This window comes from Panulirus ornatus, chromosome 42, assembly GCF_036320965.1.
Source record: "Panulirus ornatus isolate Po-2019 chromosome 42, ASM3632096v1, whole genome shotgun sequence".
NCBI classification, from domain to species: domain Eukaryota; kingdom Metazoa; phylum Arthropoda; class Malacostraca; order Decapoda; family Palinuridae; genus Panulirus; species Panulirus ornatus.
In genome coordinates, this window is record NC_092265.1 from 30713351 (window position 1) to 30720790 (window position 7440).

The 7440-nt window shown below is 40.6% G+C and overlaps 1 non-coding gene across 1 annotated transcript; it reads right to left on the reverse strand.

Moving 5' to 3' along the window:
- Positions 1-5019: 5019 nt before the first annotated feature.
- TRNAQ-CUG (transfer RNA glutamine (anticodon CUG)) lies at positions 5020-5091 on the reverse strand. Its single transcript has one exon. It is a non-coding gene; the product is annotated as a tRNA-Gln (tRNA).
- Between the last annotated feature and the right edge of the window lie 2349 nt (positions 5092-7440).

Sequence of the window (7440 nt, forward strand, 5' to 3'; positions counted from 1 at the left end):
CACGGCCTTCATGATACGTTTGGGCGGCTTTCTCCATTTTCTTTGCATTTCAGTTGGTGATCCTGCGCCATCGAGCCACATGATACCAGAATAGTATCGTTCCTGTTTCCCAACGGGTCCAATCTTGGTGTCACACATGATGCCGAGTGAACCCAAATGGCGGCCGATGTTTACGTTGGAAGCCACGGGCTCGTTATGTATCTTGCAGTAACTTTCATACCGTTGCTGCAGCTCTTTCCTGCTGATAAGGTACCGCTTCATAGTAATAGTCTTTCCCTTCATTTGAACGAAGGTATTCATGAAACTAACAAAGGAAGCCTTTCCTTTGTAATCCCGTTTGTAGTAAAAGAAAGCCATTGAAGACGTGGGTTGGGTCAGGCGAAGTTACACACGTCAGGACGACAATTTCAACCCAGGGCTGGAGGGCCAATTGATGATATTCTCACGTCTTGCTCAACCAAGTAACCTCGGTTAGACCTTGTTTATATTTAAATATAGTATAGCTAATATAGTGAAGCTTGATGATTCTATTTATATATAAGTTGCAATGTAGTGTATATATATATATATATATATATATATATATATATATATATATATATATATATATATATATATATATATATATATATATATATATATGTATATCCCTGGGGATAGGGGAGAAAGAATACTTCCCAAGTATTCCTTGCGTGTCGTAGAAGGCGACTAAAAGGGAAGGGAGCGGGGGGCTGGAAATCCTCCCCTCTCATTTTTTTATTTTAATTTTCCAAAAGAAGGAACAGAGAAGGGGGCCAGGTGAGGGTATTCCCTCAAAGGCCCAGTCCTCTGTTCTTAACGCTACCTCGCTATCGCGGGAAATAGCGAATAGTATGAAAAAAAAAAAAAATATATATATATATATATATATATATATATATATATATATATATATATATATATATATATATATATATATATATATATATATTATCCTTGGGGATAACGGAGAAATAATACTTCCCACGTATTCCCTGCGTGTCGTAGAAGGCGACTAAAAGGGAAGGGAGCGGGGGGCTGGAAATCCTCCCCTCTCATTTTTTTATTTTAATTTTCCAAAAGAAGGAACAGAGAAGGGGGCCAGGTGAGGGTATTCCCTCAAAGGCCCAGTCCTCTGTTCTTAACGCTACCTCGCTATCGCGGGAAATGGCGAATAGTATGAAAAAAAAATATATATATATATATATATATATATATATGGAAGTAAGGGGAGTGGGGGAGGAATGGGATGTATTTAGGGAATCAGTGATGGATTGCGCAAAAGATGCTTGTGGCATGAGAAGAGTGGGAGGTGGGCTGTTTAGAAAGGGTAGTGAGTGGTGGGATGAAGAAGTAAGAGTATTAGTGAAAGAGAAGAGAGAGGCATTTGGACGATTCTTGCAGGGAAAAAATGCAATTGAGTGGGAGAAGTATAAAAGAAAGAGACAGGAGGTCAAGAGAAAGGTGCAAGAGGTGAAAAAAAGGGCAAATGAGAGTTGGGGTGAGAGACTATCAGTAAATTTTAGGGAAAATAAAAAGATGTTCTGGAAGGAGGTAAATAGGGTGCGTAAGACAAGGGAGCAAATGGGAACTTCAGTGAAGGGCGTAAATGGGGAGGTGATAACAAGTAGCGGTGATGTGAGAAGGAGATGGAATGAGTATTTTGAAGGTTTGTTGAATGTGTCTGATGATAGAGTGGCAGATATAGGGTGTTTTGGTCGAGGTGGTGTGCAAAGTGAGAGGGTTAGGGAAAATGATTTGGTAAACAGAGAAGAGGTAGTAAAAGCTTTGCGGAAGATGAAAGCCGGCAAGGCAGCAGGTTTGGATGGTATTGCAGTGGAATTTATTAAGAAAGGGGGTGACTGTATTGTTGACTGGTTGGTAAGGTTATTTAATGTATGTATGACTCATGGTGAGGTGCCTGAGGATTGGCGGAATGCGTGCATAGTGCCATTGTACAAAGGCAAAGGGGATAAGAGTGAGTGCTCAAATTACAGAGGTATAAGTTTGTTGAGTATTCCTGGTAAATTATATGGGAGGGTATTGATTGAGAGGGTGAAGGCATGTACAGAGCATCAGATTGGGGAAGAGCAGTGCGGTTTCAGAAGTGGTAGAGGATGTGTGGATCAGGTGTTTGCTTTGAAGAATGTATGTGAGAAATACTTAGAAAAGCAAATGGATTTGTATGTAGCATTTATGGATCTGGAGAAGGCATATGATAGAGTTGATAGAGATGCTCTGTGGAAGGTATTAAGAATATATGGTGTGGGAGGCAAGTTGTTAGAAGCAGTGAAAAGTTTTTATCGAGGATGTAAGGCATGTGTACGTGTAGGAAGAGAGGAAAGTGATTGGTTCTCAGTGAATGTAGGTTTGCGGCAGGGGTGTGTGATGTCTCCATGGTTGTTTAATTTGTTTATGGATGGGGTTGTAAGGGAGGTAAATGCAAGAGTCCTGGAAAGAGGGGCAAGTATGAAGTCTGTTGGGGATGAGAGAGCTTGGGAAGTGAGTCAGTTGTTGTTCGCTGATGATACAGCGCTGGTGGCTGATTCATGTGAGAAACTGCAGAAGCTGGTGACTGAGTTTGGTAAAGTGTGTGGAAGAAGAAAGTTGAGAGTAAATGTGAATAAGAGCAAGGTTATTAGGTACAGTAGGGGTGAGGGTCAAGTCAATTGGGAGGTGAGTTTGAATGGAGAAAAACTGGAGGAAGTGAAGTGTTTTAGATATCTGGGAGTGGATCTGTCAGCGGATGGAACCATGGAAGCGGAAGTGGATCATAGGGTGGGGGAGGGGGCGAAAATTTTGGGAGCCTTGAAAAATGTGTGGAAGTCGAGAACACTATCTCGGAAAGCAAAAATGGGTATGTTTGAGGGAATAGTGGTTCCAACAATGTTGTATGGTTGCGAGGCGTGGGCTATGGATAGAGATGTGCGCAGGAGGATGGATGTGCTGGAAATGAGATGTTTGAGGACAATGTGTGGTGTGAGGTGGTTTGATCGAGTAAGTAACGTAAGGGTAAGAGAGATGTGTGGAAATAAAAAGAGCGTGGTTGAGAGAGCAGAAGAGGGTGTTTTGAAATGGTTTGGGCACATGGAGAGAATGAGTGAGGAGAGATTGACCAAGAGGATATATGTGTCGGAGGTGGAGGGAACGAGGAGAAGAGGGAGACCAAATTGGAGGTGGAAAGATGGAGTGAAAAAGATTTTGTGTGATCGGGGCCTGAACATGCAGGAGGGTGAAAGGAGGGCAAGAAATAGAGTGAATTGGAGTCATGTGGTATACAGGGGTTGACGTGCTGTCAGTGGATTGAAGCAAGGCATGTGAAGCGTCTGGGGTAAACCATGGAAAGCTGTGTAGGTATGTATATTTGCGTGTGTGGACGTGTGTATGTACATGTGTATGGGGGGGGGGGGCTGGGCCATTTCTTTCGTCTGTTTCCTTGCGCTACCTCGCAAACGCGGGAGACAGCGACAAAGTATAAAAAAAAAAAAAAAAAAAAAAAATATATATATATATATATATATATATATATATATATATATATATATATATATATATATTTTTTTTTTTTTTTTTCAATAATGGATGGAACTTAGCTCCTAAGGTGATTTTGTTGTTGGAGTGGGACCTCCAGCCATTCTGTCCACCTTTTCCCTTTCTAGACATGTGGTGGTGCATTGGGTAGTGTGGCAACCTTCGTCTTCATCTTTTTGGGTGCAGGCTTGCAAACCTCGTGGAGTAGTTGTGGGGTTTGCTTCTTTGCTGACCCAACATAGCCATCTGGGCGTAGCTATCTACCCGGGCTGGTGGGTCAGCCAGCATAGCTACACGCTCACTCGGTACCTAGGCTGGTGGACGAGCAGCCTTCCTTTCTTCCATGGCTACAGTTTGCCTAACGACCTGGGGTTGTGGAGCAGCCATCCTTACTACCACCCAGGTTGGTTGGGCAGCCTTCTTTCGTTTCTTTGCTACACCTTTCTGGTTGGGCTGGTTGGGCAACCTTCTTTTTCCTCTTCTTCGATACAACCTGCCAACCGAATTCGTCTGCTGGTGGGTCCGTTTCTTTCATGGATACAACCTCTGTAGCCACTTGGGCTGGCCGGTCAACCTTCGGTTGTAGGTAAAAGTATATATATAGAATAATGTGGTTATCATCAGCAGCCAGAGGCCATTCCTACCTCCTTGCCTGCAGAGTTCTTGATTTTCTGGAAAGTTCTACGAGATTCTGGTAAGATAAATACCATTGAGAGGACGTTGTTAGGGGACAGTCAGGTTCAGTTTAGAGTTGGCTGTGGGATGGTTCTTTTACTGTGTCGTATCAGCCAGTTGGGTATTTCTTTTCACAGTTTTCGTTAGTTTTTTCCTTGAGGCATGATCTAGAACACTAATTTCCATATGTTTATCATTTTTGTTGTTATAGTTTCATTATCATCATTAGTTTTGTTATTGTTGACTTTCAGATATTTGATGTAATGTTCGTGATTGCCGTGGAAGCGTCTGACATCTTGCTAGAAGACTTTCTGGTATTCTTTTATTGCAGGTTTTGTTATTATCTTGCTTTACATTAAGGTCTACTGGAGGTTTTCCCAATGCTGGTTGAACATATGTCCAGCAACAGGAGATGGCGTAAGATACAGTATTGATGAAACTTATCTATCTATATACCTATCTAAATATTGCTCTATCAATCTATCAATCTAACTATCTATCTATCTATATATCTATCTATCTATCTTTATCTGAAAGTCAACAGTAATAAAATCATTGATATAAGAAGTATAACAACGTCCTCTCAATGGCAATTACCTCACCAGAATCTTCTAGAACCTTCCAGAAAACTATGAACTCTGCAGGCAAGGAGGGAGGAATGGTCTCTGGCTATTGATAAAACCATATTATTCCATATATATGTTTATATATACATGTTTATGTATATATATGAATGTATATATAACGTACAGAATAATGCGGCCATCATCAGTATCGAAGAAAACTGAAAAGATGAGGTCCCACCGAGATTCGAACTCGGATTGCTGGATCCAGAGTCCAGAGTGCTAACCCTTACACCATGGGACCTGATAAGAAAAGATGTGATTTCATCTAAATGTTTTACATATAATCAACCAGAGGCCATTCCTCCCTCCCTGCCTGCAGGGTTCAAGGTTTTCTAGAAGGTTCTCGAAGATTCTGGTAAGATCATTACCTTTGAGAGGTCGTCGTTAGGTGACAGTCATGTTCACTCTATGGTTGGTGTTTGTAGTTGGTTGTCCGAGGATGTTGTTATACTTGATCAATTTTGTAATTGTTGACTTTCAGGTACGAAGTACTCATTTACGATGCATCCTTGTACTCACAACAACCTTATGAGTCACTTCAAGATTTATCTTCACTACAACTTTATCTTCACTACACTATTAAGGTTGAAGTCAATGGTCACATTCACTACAATCTCAACACGACTGGTCTTATACCTAACCCATATTATCACTACATCCATGTACATGTATTTCTTGCAGAATAACGCAGATATCAATGATTTCTGTGAAAGTTGACATATACAGCCTTACGTATCTATCGATCTATCTAATATTTGTTTTTTACCTATCTATCTATCTATCTATCTATCTTTCTAAATCAGAAAGTCAACAACAATATCATTAATGATACGTATAACTACGTCCTCTCAATGGCCGTTCCTACCCAGAATCTTCGAGAACCTTCTAGAAAACCTTGAACCCTGCAGGCAGGGAGGGAGGAATGGCCTCTGGTTGATTATATGTAAAACATTTAGATGAAATCACATCTTTTCTTATCAGGTCCCATGATGTAAGGGTTAGCACTCTGGACTCTAAATCCAGCAATCCGAGTTCGAATCTCGTTGAGATCTCACCTTTTCAGTTTTCTTCGATACTGATGATGGAACTGAGCCATATAGTTGACCTTCGATGGACATATATTTCTTACGGCCCACCATTTTATTTAAGTATGAAGATCTCACGGCAGAGAGGAAACGTGTGATGTTCAAAATCAAAAGCCGCAATTGCCCTCATGGTAATGGTCGACATGTTTGCAGACAGATGACACAGACATGTGAGAAGTTAGACAAATATGGACGTTCGTGGTTGCTGTATAGCCTAGGTTTATTATCACTTGTAATGAAGGAGAAATGTTGCACATTATTCCACACCTTTTTATTTAGGCTAGGCTAGGCTAGGATGGCTAGGGTCCATAACGTAACAGAGTTGGGAAATGCATCATATCCGATCTGTATTTGTGCAAAATGGCGCAAGTTTGTGAAAGTGATTTACGCAATGCCGGAGAGAATCCACCTCCACCAGAAATAATGTCTCAGACCATACAATATCTGCTGTTGGACGAGCAGGGCACATTAGACCAATATATTCCTGTAGTTTACTGCTGTTCCCAAACACGCAGCAAGACATTCGTAAAAGCTTTAAACTGAACTTTTCCATCGGTTTTCATATCTTTAATTACTTACACCAGTTCCAACAGATGGAAAAAATCATTTGAAAAATCAGAAATTATTTGCCTATAAAAAGCATTTTGATCGATCGTACCAAATATTGAATTATTTCTGTACCCGACAAAATATTCAGTCACTACTATATCCGACATTTTTCCTGCTGGCTGGTGCCGTTAAAGTCATATGGTAATTTACCGCAATTAGATTATAGATATATTCATCTATATGGAATGGCTCAGCGTGAAGAAACATATATATTTTCACTAAATCCTCCTCTTCACTACACTCCCATCTTCACTACATAGCTCTAACACAACATCTTGACTACACCATTGTATGACCACATTATCATATCATTGTGTTCTTATCTTCACCACAGCCTCGACAAAATTGATGTTTTCTTTACACATCAGGGTAGATGGCCATCTTTATGATGACAGAGAACACACATAACATATTAAACCACTTATCTTTAGTCACTTTAATCTAATTTCTGCTGATAAAAACGAATTATAATGACAATCCTTGCGTTCTGTGACGAGACATTGTACAGGTGAAGGAACTGTTGTCAGGCACATGTATCAAACTATTGAGAAATAAACTAAACTGTATTAAAGTATTGACTTCACTATATTAGACTTCTCTATATTAAGCTATGCTAGGATATGATCAGTTCCCAGGTTATATAAGGGCGGGAGCCGGGACCGAGAGCATCATTTGAGCTGTGACCTCTGTCGAGTGAACATCTCTGCTCCGCCTTGCAAGCTCCCTCAACCTTTCCTCGAACACTTCAATATAATAATGTTCACCAAGGAGGTAGGACGATCCTCCTTTGTCCAGGAGATGGAATTTGAATATGTCCATGTATTTGACATGGGCTATGGCTGTGTGGACATGGAAGTGGAATACCCAGACGTGGAAGTGATGGATGGAGTGGAATT